This window comes from Mytilus galloprovincialis, chromosome 8 (assembly GCF_965363235.1).
Source record: "Mytilus galloprovincialis chromosome 8, xbMytGall1.hap1.1, whole genome shotgun sequence".
Lineage (NCBI taxonomy): Eukaryota > Metazoa > Mollusca > Bivalvia > Mytilida > Mytilidae > Mytilus > Mytilus galloprovincialis.
The window spans coordinates 51,056,288-51,072,327 of NC_134845.1; positions in this window are offsets into that span (position 1 = coordinate 51,056,288).

The following is a 16,040-nucleotide window of genomic DNA, read 5'->3' on the forward strand; positions in this document are numbered from 1 at the left end:
CTTAAATCGTTCGTTTTTTTCTTTTTCCTTTCATTTCCTTTGTGAGCATGAAACCTTCGAAAGGACCATCGTACTTCGGCGTGGACCATCGCACTTCAGCGTGACCATCGCACTTCAGCGTCCCCATCGCACCTCCGAGTCCTACATATTTATAAACAAAACAAGAACTTGTTATACAACTACTCTTACTAACCAGCCTTGAACTTATAAATAGTATAACTATACCACAGGGGAAAAACCCCAAGTCTCAACGAAAAGAAATTTTTTTAACAAGTTGTTATCGTTGGCTATTGTTCTTGTAGGATAAATGGAATTAGTTTCTTAATGCTAACAGTATTGAAGACTGGCTTGCTCATTTTGATAGATCACAAGACTTAGTATAATTTTACACGTTAAGATAGTCGGTAAGATAAATTCGTCACATAGTGTGCTTGTGACGTAATACGGTATATATGGGGTCAGTAAATTCCATATTGGGATTCGAGCTTTGCTCTCACCCCATATGGAATTAACTGACCCAATATATACCGTTTTAGGTCACTAGCACACTATCTAACTAATACTATTCTCCACTTGCAATACTACACAGACAGATCGTTTTCAATAATCTGTCAATCACCTCTATTGCGTTTTCCGCAACATGATTCGCATTCCAAAATCTGAAACAACTTTTATTCAGTCTTGAGTAGGTTTTACTAGGCCTTCGAATGGTACCCCGATTTCTAGCTAGAAATTCAAATTAGGATTTGTTGACAAATATAACAATGAGTTATAGTTAAAACAATATAAGCAATATCCTTTTTTGTGGAACATTAACGGATTAACGTTTTTTTCATGATGTTACAAATAGAACACATTTTGATTTTCTAGGAAAATTCAAGAAAACTTTTATCCCCGTATTTACATCAAACCTTCTACTATAATTGTAAAGACAAACCACAGGCACTTGTTTCTGTCAATGTGGGGTTTACTATCCATACCAGTACAAAAAAAAACACAAGGTAGCTAACGGAAATTTTCAATGTGTTCGCTTCAACCAATATTTTTTAATTTCCCTTGATTTGTTCACAAATAAAAGTACACCAGTCTGTCGGTAATTGATTTTTCTTTACAATGAAACAACTTTCACGTACCTTGAGAATACCCCTCAAACAGAATAACACACTTCAGATGAGAATTATTGACCTTTTTCCAGACCATTGAATTTGTAAGGACTTAACTTCCGGTAAACGTAGGAAGTTAATATAACTGTGCAATCCCATTGGTTTAATTCATCTGGTTACCTGTTTATTTATACTAGTTACCAGTAACCAGAAAAATGTGACCAATGGGATTACACAGTTATGTTAACTTCCTAAGTTAACCGGAAGTTAAGTCCTTATATTTTTTGTTCACCAGACACCCGCTTAGTCTACAATGTATATAAGATTCATAAATAAAGGCAACAGTAGTATACCGCTGTGCAAATTTCATAAATCGATAGAGAAAAAAAAACGAATCCGGGTTACAAACTATTATATAAAAACTGAGGGAAACGTATCAAATATAAGAGAACTACAACACAACAGAGACCCAACACCGAAACGTAACACACACAGAAACGAACTATAATGTAACAATGGCCATTTTCCTGACTTGGTACAGGGCATTTTATGAACAAATGGTGGGTTGAACCTGGTTTTGTGCATGCCAAACCTCCCGCTTTAATTGTAATGTTATTATAACATTAAAATGACAACATTACACTACAGGGTTACAATAAATAAACAGATAAATGGGAGAAAATATAGGGCAGAGAAACAAACGAATAATAGCCATCCAAAGGTAACAGGTTAAAAAATATTTTTATACACCAAACGCGCGCTACGTCCACACAAAACTATGCTCAGATGTAAAAAGTTTGAAAACCATAACAACTACCAAGTTGAAGATCGCCGAGGACCAAAAGTTCCAAAAAGTTGTAAGGCCAGGGTTATCCGCCTGAGACAACAACATCATTATTATCAAGAATAATACATAGTTTTGCAAACAGTAAATTTTATAAAATGACTATATAATAGATATACATTATTAAACTGAATTGGTGACTAGCTATAGAATAAAAAACGAAAACATTACAAAATCACAGCCCTGTTAGCCATAGTCAATGCAACGCCCAAAGTGACGTCACATATAAATTTCTAAAATGTGTTCCGAAAATTAAGAGAATTTGGATGAAATTCAAGAATAGATTTGTATGACTCATCTAACTTATATTAATAACAGTGAAAATTATAATACTAATTGTATTATCTAGCTTTGTGGTTGTTTCTTCTGATCAAACTGCAAACCAAATATATAGTGTAAATTTCGTTGATCCAAAATTACATCTACCAAATGAAATGGATGAGTAGTTATCCCCGAATACAACACAATAATACAACAGAAAAAATACGATTTACAACTACAAACGTTAAAACATTTGAAAAAATCCGATGACAACAAACAAAACATCGAACCCCAACAAATTAATTTGGGATGGATAAGTACCGTGCCACATCTCAAAGCAATACGAATTCACACTCAGCAAAACAGTCACATAGTCACATATAAGAGTTTTTAGCACAGTTGTAAGACAGATCAATTACTAAGTTGAATGGATGTGAACATGGCAAACAGGTAGAATGTCGAGTTGACATCTTTAAAAGGGCCACACAATTTCATTGGTGAGCAAAGAAACGCTTTAAAGTGTATACCAAGTTCAAGAATGACTTACTTATAATATTAAGTCATAATTTTAGTGGTCCTTACTATAATACTCGGGATAAAAGTTTGATTTAGAGTAAATCTTTTCTGTGTCATTTGGTCTCGTGTAAAGAGTTGTCTCATTGGCAATCACACCACATCTTCCTTTTGTTAAACTCATGGTTCAATACATATCGGAAAATGTATTGCTAACTGGTTATCTTTAATCACGTACAGTTCTACATCCTGCTTATTTTGAATTAACATGTGGCATGTTTTTTCATACTGCTTAATATGATGTATTTACACTACATCCGTTTGACTAGTACGTAAAGTGACATGTTCATGTAGTTGATCAAATCTTTACCTGTTGGTTATTGGAAGATAATCCTTGTTGGGAATAATATGACATTTCCTTATTTCTATCAACGTAAGGAAATAACACATACATTCAGAAACACTAACATAGAAATAGCTAGATGTTCATAGAGATATATTAACTATGAGATAAATGGTCGACCAATAACCAAATTGGGCCATGTTATAATTTTTTTGTAGGTACATATACCTTTCATTTGGTTGACAGCTACATTTTCCTACGCATCTGTATCCGAAAAGGTTCTGTGGACATTGTATACACTCTTTGTTTTGTTGAGCATTAAAAGTAAAACCGTTTGGACACTCTAAAACAGAAAAAGTCGTCCGCCTACATGCATATTGTATTAACAAAACAAAATATTAGATGCATCGAATTATTTAAATCACTCAAAAATACTGTAATGTTATTTATTTAGTACACATTTGGCTATCCTATCTTGTAAATAACCATTTGAAATAATACTACCATTGCCTTTTTAGGTCGGTACAAGCATTCATAGACTCAAGAGCAATAGAACTTATAGTTGAGAGCAATAGAACTTATAGTTGAGAGCAATAGAACTTATAGTTGAGAGCAATAGAACTTATAGTTGATGTTTATAACCTAGCAATAAGGGCGACAGTAGTATACCGCTGTTTAAAAGTTAGAAATCGATTGGGAGGAAACAATGCGGGCAATACCATCATACATTTGTATAAAACAGATATTGATCACTCTCATGATAAATTAAAAACGGTTTACCTATTTAGTTTTCTGATAATTTTTTAATACTATCATGACTACTAGGACATCATTCTGGAACTTTGAAAGAAAAAAAAACACTTCAATTTGCGTTGATGTCACTTCTGAGCGTCACTAGTTTGTTTTATGTTGACGAAACACGCGTCTGGCGAGTTAAATCTTAAACATTGGTACCCTTTTTAGCTACTATTTGTGTGTTTCTCTGTCCTTTATGTTCTCCCATTTATTTGTATTGTAGTCCTTTCGTGTAATATTGTCATTTGAATGTTATATTTAACATTGCCATAAAAGCGGGAGGTTTGGCATGCAACAAAACCAGGTTCAGCCCACCATTTTTTTTAACCAAAAAGTCCTGTACCAAGTCAAGAAAATGGCCATTGTTATATTATAGTTCGTTTGTGTGTGTGTTACATTTTAATGTGGTGTTTCTGTTGTGTCATAGTTATCTCTGATATTTGATGTGTTTCCTTTAGTTTTAGTTTTACTACTGTTGCCTTTATTACTTAATCCAGAAAAGCGCTTCCAACGTATCAAATTTATAATGTGTTGTTTACATTTTTTTACAACACTGGATCGATAGCGCTGCTCGTTGACTATCAGACCCAGAGGGTATAATCAGCTTATAGGTCAATACATCGGACCTGACATGACTTTTAAGAAACCTTTCTTAAATTGTCCAATTATAAACTGAAAAATTAATTAAGAAACTAAGTTTTTAACTACTTTCGTCAAACTTTACCTGGAATTGATTTTTCCTGTTTCGGTTTTATTTTAGCACATTTCTGTCATTTAGCTCTTCAATTGTTTCGATCTTATACATCTTTGCATTTGGTTCGATTATTCCTGATTAAGGTTAATAAAAAAAATCGTTTAGAACGAATGAAATTTACAAGTGTTGTTTTAAATTTTTTAATTGTGCATTTCCTGGGTAATGCTGACATTAATTAAATAAAATCTCAGATCACCCTGGCTTCAAGTGAATATCATGTTATTCAACCGTTAGTTGTTTACGTTTTATGTTGTTTGTGTATTCATCCTTTTATCAATGGTTAAGGATACCACTCTGTGATGAATGTTTTTGCGTGGTTTGTGCTGTATTTTAGTCGCGTAGTGTTGTCATTTTAACGATATATATATCATTGTCATAAAGCGGACGGTTTGGCTAGCTATTTAACCATGCTCAACCCACCAGTGTTTTTTTTTTTCTTTCAAATGTTCTATATCAGCCAGGATATGGCAGTTGTTATCAAATAGTTTGTTTTTATGTTTGTTGGCGGGTTGTTAGTTTTTGTTGCACTTCAGGGTTCCTATTGTTCCTTTGTTTACCACTTGTGATTGGTGTGTTTCTCTCGGTTTCAGTTTGTGGCCCGGATTTGTTTTCTGTTAATCAATTTATGACTTTAAAACACCGTTAAACTACTGATGCCTTTTTTAAATCTTCTCAAATTTTAAAATTTAGTAAAAGAGTTGAGATGGTTATTATAGTTTTTTTTCAGGATGAGGTATGATAGTGACACTAGTGTTGTTGTTTTGCTGTTAAATGCATAATTAAAGACCTGAAGCAAATATTTAAGTCAAAATTCTAACCATATATTTACTGATATCTTCGGTGTCATTCGGTTTATCGAGAGAAATGATCGTGAAAGAATATCTAACGGCGGTCAAGTATTGAGAGACGATCGTGAAAGACATTTAATCGAGAGGACATATGAAAGATCAGTAAATATTCTAATTTAATTAATTACACAGACAAATTTACTACAAAATAAAACTGTCTGTCAAAATGGTTTAACATTATGATCAGTATGTGAGAATATCCAATTTCAAAAGTACATAGTTTTTACAAAATAACAAAAGGCAGATTGCTTCTCGACATTTCAATGACATAAAAAATGTAAACAAACACGATTTTTTCACAAATTCGACTAGATAAACTACTTTTATCCGAGTAAGGGCATTCTATTTGAATTAATCAAATGGTTCTCATAGTTTTTTTGTATAAATATAATCTGAAACTTGGTAAATAAAGAACTATTTACACAAAATTGATTTTTTCGGATCGTGAAAGATGACGTACCGCAATTTTGAAGATCGTGAAAAGGATCGTGAAAGATCTGATGATACGAAGACGTTCAAATTATTCTTCAATTATAATTAATATTTGTTATTGTTATTGGTATTGAGAAAAGCTAGATAGGTCAACATCCTCAATAGGTTTAAGCATTTCAAAGTATTAATATTTTCAGAAAATGAAAAGAAAAAGAAATAACAATACGGCAATAATAAAAGACAATGGGTGACAAAACGCCGAAAAAACAATCCAGTGTTGTTGTTATGAGTAAGGTGTACATTTTCGACTTCTGCAAGGTTTCAACTAACATCGAACTCATTATCATGCATCACTGATTCGGCAATGTTTGTTTTATGTTGTTTGTCCTTTTGGATATATACCTGAATGCTATAGCGCCAAGGTATTTCGTGTATGGTATACATGTCTATCTGCATTTTTCATATATGACAATGGTGATGTCAATTGTATTTGATATATTGAATGATAATAAGATGTCTATGTCTGGCTGTCGGTCAGGGTTAATATACTTTTGACCTTATGTTCCGAATTAATTGGCCAAGCATAACTTTTACATTTGTCAGTTTCTAAGGCACTGTAAGGATCGGAACACATTTATTTGGTGTACGGGATATTTGTAGAGATCTGTATGGCATGGTTCATCTGACCTTGACCTCTTTTTATGAACCAATGACAATCATAAGCGCATTTGACACTTCTAGTAAAACCCTTGATATTATAGACGTTAAGCAAATATACTATCATAAGTAAAGCAGACATTACAGCATTTGCGATCTGGTATTCTACAGTCTGTAGTATATAGTTAAAGCAATCCACATCTGCGTTGTATATAAAGAACTTAAGAAAGTACTGTTGCACAAAATGTTGGTTATCGTTCAATCTCAACTTACACATGACAGATGCCGTTTTTTGCTGTAATTTTTTGTTTGATGGATAACATTTTGGTTTAAACGTTGCATATCCTTATTATTGGCTTAATAGTGTCGGTCTGTCTGAATTGCACTAGACCGATTCACAGAGCTGAATGTTTCACACTTATTTAGACACGTTTTTAGTTGTTATTTATTTTTAACTTTCGAGGTAAAGTGTTGAATAGAAAAAAAAAATAATAGCTTTAATGTTCATCCTTATCGAAATAGTTACAGGCTTCAACCAGTTGCAGGTTTATCAAATGGTAAAAGAAATACTGATTTCTGATTACTAGTATTAAGTCTGGTCACGCATTTTCTTTCACGATCAAAATAATACGTTGCCTGATCTTTCACGATCAAGTTTGATGGAAATTCAACAAATTCAATGTTTTCATAAACAAATTAACGCTTTTAAGGGAAGAACATACTTTAATTTTACTGTACTATCAGATACACCAAAGAACAAATTTCAAATATATCATGATATTCTGAAATATGACCATTATAGGTACAAAAAGCGTGTTATTTGTAATTAATTTCATTGACACGCATTGCGCCTTTTGTGTTTTTTCTAAAAGTACTTCATATTTTCTTTATCTTCTTTCACAGTTATGTTGAGGAAGTTAAACCATTTTGACAGACATATTTTTTTGTTCGGATTTTTTCCGCGTTTTGAAAATTAAGTGATTTTTTTAAAGATTCTGAACTAGAATGTACATTAAATGTCTTTCACGATCCGTTACCAGAACTTTCACGATCGCCTCTCAATACTTGACCGCCGTTAGATATTCTTTCACGATCATTTCTCTCGATAAACCGAATGACACCCGTGTTATAGACTAATGTCTTGATATTAAGGATTGTATTACATTTACCTCTGATGACGAGACTCTATGAAAAATACTCATCTTTTAAAAGAAACATCAGGGAAATACCTTTGTAGAACGTTTACGGATTTCTTCTAGCAGAATATATGAGGTTGGTAAATGTAGGGAAAATACATGCATGTTTTGTGTGTAAAAGGAACACATACCTTCACATCGATCTTTGTTAATGACGTAGTTGCTGCAACAATAATACATCGCGATAAACCTAAAGCCGTCCTACAAGTAATATAAAAAGTGTATACAAAATATATTTTTTACTTTTTAAATGTAATTAATAGATATTTTGATATAGTTCATAGGTAAATATCTTATACTAGGACTTAATATTGAAATTGAATGGACATAAATTACCTTTCCCGTCTGCTGCACACGTTGTTATCAGAACTATCTTTTATCATTGCGAGTGTCAGGTATAACGACAGTATACGTTGCAAATCCATCGTGCATGAATCAGGAAATAAAATTAACGGAAATAAGAAAAGGGGAAATACATATTCAAATGCTGTGAAATGATATCAAGTGTTTTCTCATATCATTTACTAAAAAAAAAACTCTATTGGTTGATAAGTTCTGTAAATTTCTTTAATAAAGACTGAATTTCTTCTGCTTAAAAATTGATGTATTTTATGAAGCACTAATTGTCTCCTGATGCAGATAACGAGTTATGCCTTTTAAAGTCAGCGTTTGAGATATATAGTACTGCAGCACTCACAGTTTTAGACCTGCATAGAAGATAAAAGACCAAGAGCTGGAGATTTAGTTTCTAGAGATGCAGATATTTACTCTGACTGATGACATAAAGTATTAAGCAGGTTACATATAGTATTTCAATTAGTACATAGATTAACTAGTTAAACATGTGTATTAGCTAGGTCATGTTATTGGACGACTTTATAGGGCAAACCCAGCAGAAGGAGAAAGTTTTTTCTTGAGGCTATTACTACACCATTGTCCAGGTGCCACATGTTATGAAGACCTCAGAAAGTTAGAAGATGGTACTGTTTGTACTACTTTTAAAGAAACTGCAATGAGACGATGTTTTCTACAACATGATGAAGAATGGGTAGAATGTCTTACAGAAGAAGCTACTATTGCAACCCCAACATAAATTCGTTTGCTTTTTGTAACAATTCTTCTCTTTTGTGAGCCATCTGAACCAGCAAAGTTGTGGGAACAATTTAAAAACTGAATGTCAGACGACATTGTACATAACATGAACAATAATCTAACACACATTCCGATCAATTTGTATACAACAAAGTCCTGTGTCTCATACAGAAACTGTTGAAATCTCATGGTAAAAACTTGGCAGATTTTCCTTGATTTCCAAACATTGATGATTCTAATCTTACCTTTACATCAAATTTACTACATGAACAAAATTGAAGAACAAACTTTGCATGGTAGCAGACAAAAATGAAGCCCTTCTCAATTCAGATCAACATCATATTTAACAAAAAGTAGTTGATGCTACAGAACAGCATACAAATACTACAGCTTACTTTGTGGATGGTCCAGATGGATCGGGAAAAACATTCCTATATAATACAATTTTAGCCCGTATTAGATCTAAAGGTAAAATTGCACTGGCAGTAGCGTCTTCAGAAATCGCTACTGAATTGTTGGACGGTGTAAGAACTGCACATTCCAGATTCAAAATACCCATTCCAATTTCAGAGACAAGGACATGTAACATTTCAAGAAACAGTGCACTTGCTAATCTTTTTTAAAAAATCCAATTATAGTTTGGGACGAGGCTCCAATGATACATAATCATGTGTTAGAGTGTGTTCATAGAACATAATTTGATATAACACAGATAGACAAACCATTTGGTGGTAAAGTTGTTTTATTAGGTGGAGACTTCAGGCAGGTGTTACCTGTCATTCGCCATGGAACATAAGCTGAAATAATTAATAGTAATATTATGCAGTCTTTCCTCTGGCAAAACATTACCATGTTCCATTTAACAATTAACATGAGAGTACGTAGTAACGCACTTTCAAACAATCAAGCAGATTTCGAAAACTTCTTATTACGTATTGGTAATGGGAAGGAAAAACTATATCCAAACGTTGGATCTGCAAAAATACAGCTCCCTAAAGACAGATATTTGCATATGTCCAGACAAAAATGGATTAAAAAATCTTACACATAAACTTTACGGTGATATTTTAGAATCATCAGACTATTCAAAATTTACAGATCGTGCCATTTTAACAACAACAAATGACGATGTAGACACAATTAATACAATGGTCATGAACATGTTTCCTTCAACTGTTAGAAAAACCTATCTCAGTGCTGATACTGTTGAAGATGAATCTAGATATTTGTATCCTACAGAATTCCTCAACACTATTAACCCTCTGGAACACCACCACATAAATTGACTTTAAAGAAACATGCACCAATTATGTTTTTACGTAACCTAAACCCAGCTGCAGGACTTCTTAATGGGACTAGACTTTCTGTTCTAAATCTTGGAACTCGCCTAATTGAAACAAAAATCCTGACTGGCACACATGCTGGAGACACTGTCTTCCTTCCAAGAATTACCATAATCCCATCAGATGCAGGACTTCCATTCAATCTAAAACAACGTCAGTTCCCTATTAGGCCAACATTCTACATTACAATTAACAAAGCTCATGGTCAAACTTTAGGACAAATAGGACTAGATCTCACAGAACCAGTATTCTCTCATGGCCAGCTCTATGTTGCATTTTCCAGAGTTAGACACTTCAAATCAATATCCATTTTACCTGCTGCAGAATCTCTGTTTGGTGGACAATACTATACAGACAACATAGTTTATGAAGGCGTTATCAAGCATTGACTGCTCAATAAATAAATTGTCATATTTCACATCTATTTTTTAAATGTAATTCATCTATTATTTTAGGATTTCATTGTAAATATTGATTCATTTCAATACAGTCACAATTTCAAGCTATTGGACTGTCGTCGTCAACTGTCACGTCAAACTAATTTCTGCAGTTTTTCCTTTTTCTATCCTCGCGCATTTTTCACATAAGAACACAGTGTCACTATTAATTCTTCAGATAATTTCCATAGCCCTCATATTTTTATATAATGAAGTTCAAGACAAAACTTAAGTGAAGAAAAATTCAAAACGTTATATTGATACCAGTTCATGTTTAAGATACTTTTGATACCTTTCCTGGAATTATCCACTCATTAAATCTTTTACAAACAAGAATGTGTCCCCAGTACACGGTTGCCCCACTCCCACTATCATTTTCTATGATGTTCAGTGGACCGTGAAATTGGGGTCAGAACTCTAATTTGGCATGAAAATTAGAAAGATCATATCATAAGGAGCATGTATACTAAGTTTTAGGTTGACTGGACTTCACCTTCATAAAATAATACCTCGACCAAAAACTTTAACCTGAAGCAGGACAGACGAAAGAACGAACGGACGGACGGACAAACGGACGAACGGACGCACAGACCAGAAAACATAATGCCCCTCTACTATCATAGGTGGGGCATGAAAATCATCCTACAACAGTTTACATACTTTTAAGCAGATTCTAAATTCCCGCGATTTCTTAAAACTACATAAGATAGACTGAAACTTTGAGCATCAAATGATCACCAATATACTTTTTACAACACTTTTCAAGATAGCCTGTCAAAAAAAAACGTGAAATAGGTTTCCTGTTCATTTCAAAGATGTGTAAATAAATAATTATCAAAAATACGGTTACAAAGGAATACCGGTTTATCGAAAGTCAGAGTTATGAACAGCATGTTGGAAGTGAGTCGTTTATGGATATCATCAATATTGCAGATTAACAAAGCAAATAAACGTGCACTAATAATTGATATTTCAATATTGAATTTCAGTGTGCAATATATGCATAGTAAAACGAACATTAATTAGTGAGAGTTGATTGGAACTGTAATACACATATCAAATTTTTCGGCATTTGATGTCTTATCCTGAGACGGGAAAAGTCTATAATACATTATTTCATTCAAGCCAATATATGTTGCTGTAACTCAGCCGCATCATAAAACAATCAATCAGAATCTATTTGTGATAAGTAATTATTTCAAGATGGCGTGTATGTCGACTGAAACTAATAGCTCCACATCGTGATGCGAAGCAAAAACCGAGTCTCGACTGCAATCAACGCATACCTGTTCTTTCTCTTCCATGAGGTGCTCTTCTATACACTGCTTCGGTATAACAGTAAGAAAATGTGGAATGATTGCCAGTGAGACGACTATTCCAGAACAGTTTAAATTATTAGGATAGCAACCGTTCGGCATTCGACGATGAGAAAAACCCATACCGTATATTGGGCTATAAAATGTTCCGACATGAAAAATATGAAACAACTCAATTGAGAATACTAAGAGCTTAATTTATGAAAAAGATCGCAAGACAATTAACGAAAAGAATGAGACATGAAACATCAACAACAACCACTGTACTACAGGCTCATAAAAAATGTGGTGGGGTTGTGAACGCTCAAATTTCCCGTAACCGGGGGTAGTTCCAGCACAACATAATCAGTTGAATATGTGCTTATATTTCATCGTCTGGTTTTCTATGTTGTGATGTTATGCTATTGTTTCAGAAAAGGGAGAAGGTTTGGATCCATTAAAACGTTTAATACCACTGCAAATTTTTGCAACTGTCCTAAGTCAGGAATCTGATGTACAGTAGTACATGTCGTTTGTTTATGTAATTTATACGTGTTTCTCGTTTCTCGTTTTTTTATATAGATTAGACCGTTGGTTTTCCCGTTTGAATGGTTTTACACAAGTAATTTTGGGCCCTTTATAGCTTGTTGTTCGATGTGAGCCAAGGCTCCGTGTTGAAGGCCGTACATTGACCTATAATGGTTTACTTTTTTTTAAATGTTATTTGGATGGAAAGTTGTCTCATTGGCACTCACACCACATCTTCCTATATCTATTAACTCATCAGACACGACACAACGCAGAAAAACATTTAACAGGCTAGACGTGGCAGGGTTTGTATGCATCCCTAAACAAAAGTACATGTCTGGGAGTACTTGTTACTTAGTGGTTGCTTGTGCTGTCAGGGATTTCATTTAAGGTAATCAGATGTTTTGAATTATGTTTATTACAATATGGAAGTTTTTTTGGGTTTTTTTTGGCATGACAAAATTGCATAACCCTGGGCAATTTAAACGCATGTACTACTGCATACATTTATTTCTAGACTTCTTTTGGGATTTTATTTATGTAAAAATTGTTGTGAGTTTGAGTTTAAAACTAATCTTAACCACCAATTCTTTATCGGAATTGAAACATCCTCTCAAGACTTCAGGTCCATCGTTTTCTTCTTTTTTGTGTTAGTGTATGATAGTGTCTAAAAGAATAACAATTTCCGGTTGGAATGAGAATGATTTGTTTGAAAAGACTGAATATGTATCATAAAACATGTAAATTAGATAACCAAACATTTCATAACTTTGAAACATAGAACCGGCAGAAAATCCATTTGAAAGACTATTTTGGAGTGATATTTTAAAAAGGCATGTTAGATTGGATTTAACACCTTTGGATAAAATAATGAGAAAACATTTATTACAACAAATAAAAGAGCTAAACAAATAAATAACACACAATTTTAGAAATTTACGATAAAAAGACTGAAAATCAATCCTGAAGAATTTTTGAAATCCGTATACAAGTAAATACTTTTGGAAGTAATCAGAAATTCTTCTGCTAGATTAAAAATAACTCATTGGGAATGGTTTGATTATATTCAAACCAATCTAGCATAAAATTTACTTATGAGGAAATTATAAAAAAAAATAATGTTTTTTTATTGATAATAAAGTTATTGGTCAATTCAACTCGGACATATACTTAATTATGACAAGTATAACACACGAGGAAGTGAAACTTGCACTTACAAATAGGAATTATTTTACTCTTTCTATTGTATAGTTGTCTCACAAACAATCGTACCAGATCGCTATGTTTGATAGGTCGTCTGATCGGACTTAATTTGACTAAGTTCTCTCCATTCTTACTGTGATCTTTGACTGTTTAACTAGTGTATACTAGTGCTTTGATTTTAATAATTACAAACATAGACGATGTGGTATGATTGTCAATTGGACAATTCTCCACAAGATACTAAATGACACAGGCATTAACAGCTAAATGTTACCGTACGGCCTTCAACAATGAGCAAAGCCAATACCGCATAGTCAGTTATAAAAGGGGTCTGAAATCACAAATGTGAAACAATTCGAACGAGAAAAATAACTGGTTAATTAATGTACAAAAACTGAACTAAAATAAATCTGTTACCCAGAATCACTGAATAACAGGCTCCCGACTTGGGACAGGCTCATACGCATAGAATGTGGCGTGGTTAAACATGTTAGCGGGGTCCCAACCTTCACCCTAAACTTGTTCAGTGGTGTAACAGTACAATATAAAAACGAACTATAAAAATCAGTTGAAAAAGGCTTTACTCATCAGATGGATACAAATAGAAATATATCTGACAGAATAACAGAGTGAACGTGGCCGGGTGCTTGTGCATCCCTACAATAAAAAGACACTAAGTACAGATCTGAGCGTACTCGCAGTTACTGACAGCTAGTTCAAAGCAAATCAGAAATAATTTTAAAAATCATGCATCTTAGACTGAATGATCAATCAGTGCAAATCCAATGGATTGAGTGTAAAGATGCCATAAACAGTCAGAGAAAAATATGACCTTGTGTAATGCCAAGAAACAAATCGACAGATTGTAAATTCATGAAAGTGCACATTCATGTACATGTATATAACATTTACATTTAGTTTGCATTTAATTTAATAGTATTTGGCAACGTAATTCTAACCACGATAATTCTGTTTTTATGATACAGTTAAACATATGTGTAAAACGCATCAAAGGCATTGTTTTGCATTAAAAATCTTTTCTTCGGATACCATAATCCACATTTGAAGCTTTAGGAAAGTTGTTTCTAACCTACACTTCTATATTACAGTGAAATATGGACACCTACTATTATAGTACTTCTTTTTTTCTTTAAATTCGAATTTGAATTCGAATAAATCATTTGTGTAAATAAAATCTGCAGAAAACATCATGTTACCTATTGATAATGCCATTTGTTGAATACAGAAGTACTTTTGGAAGTACTTTATGGTGTCGGTTTGGCTCTGCGCGATATATAAATACACAACAACGTTCGTTTGGGTTAGATATCTTTATTAGCATCAAATGCCTCGTGGAAGGAGAATACTATTAGTACTGCAACCAGAGTTCATTTTTTAAAACTTTAATGGTCCAGAAGAACACACACCTAAATTATATTTCGATGGAAAGAGGACAACGTGTACAATAAGAAAAGTTGGGTCGTAAAAATCCAGAGTGGTCACAATTTTGTGAAATTGAGGTCAAAGGTCAGACCTAAAAATATCAATATTTCAAACACAAGAACAAAAAGGAGAAATATTCTAATATTTATTCAATAGAATGCTACAAAAACGATTCAATCATAAGCATATGCTTTAAACGATGTTAAAACGACAAATTTGACTAATTATATGAAGAGCTGCCATTACAAAATGGCGTTGATTTGGAACCTTCTAATTTTTTTTCCATTTAAGACATAGCAAAAGAAGAAGTGGCCTTGACCTTTTCACATCCATAAACTTTCATATTGTGTATAGTATTTCACTACAGTATATTACAGAATTATTTTCTAAAGTATAAAACACCAGTTTATCAAATTATTTCAATATTTTTTCTATCTTTGAAAAAAACAAAACTTAAGCGCTGAAACAGTGTTTTTAATTTTGCATCTTAAAGGTTGTGTATTTTGTGAAAATTAGTATCTAGTTATAGATAAATACATATTGTGTATTTGCAAAGTCTGGACAGAGCAGTAATAACACAAGATATACTATAGTCACCCGAGGCGAATGCGAGGTTTTAAAAAAAATTGAGTGTAAAAAAAAGTCAGTTTGGTGCATGAACATTTTTTTAGTAGGATAATCCTGGTAAAAAAGTTAACTCATTGATTTTTTAAGGGAAGGATGAAAAATTATACAATGCAATGCCAATTTTCTAATGTTGTAATTCAAATTCAGTCATGATCCTTATATAACTTTTAAAAGCGACACACAATAGCTCAAGTATTCATAGAATAGGGACATGAATCAATCTCTTAGTCATCATATGCGGATTCAGTAGTCGTATTAGCATTACAAGACACTTCCATTTTTTATAAGAACAAGTTCGGCGCAGGACAGAGTTTGTTCAAATCAAA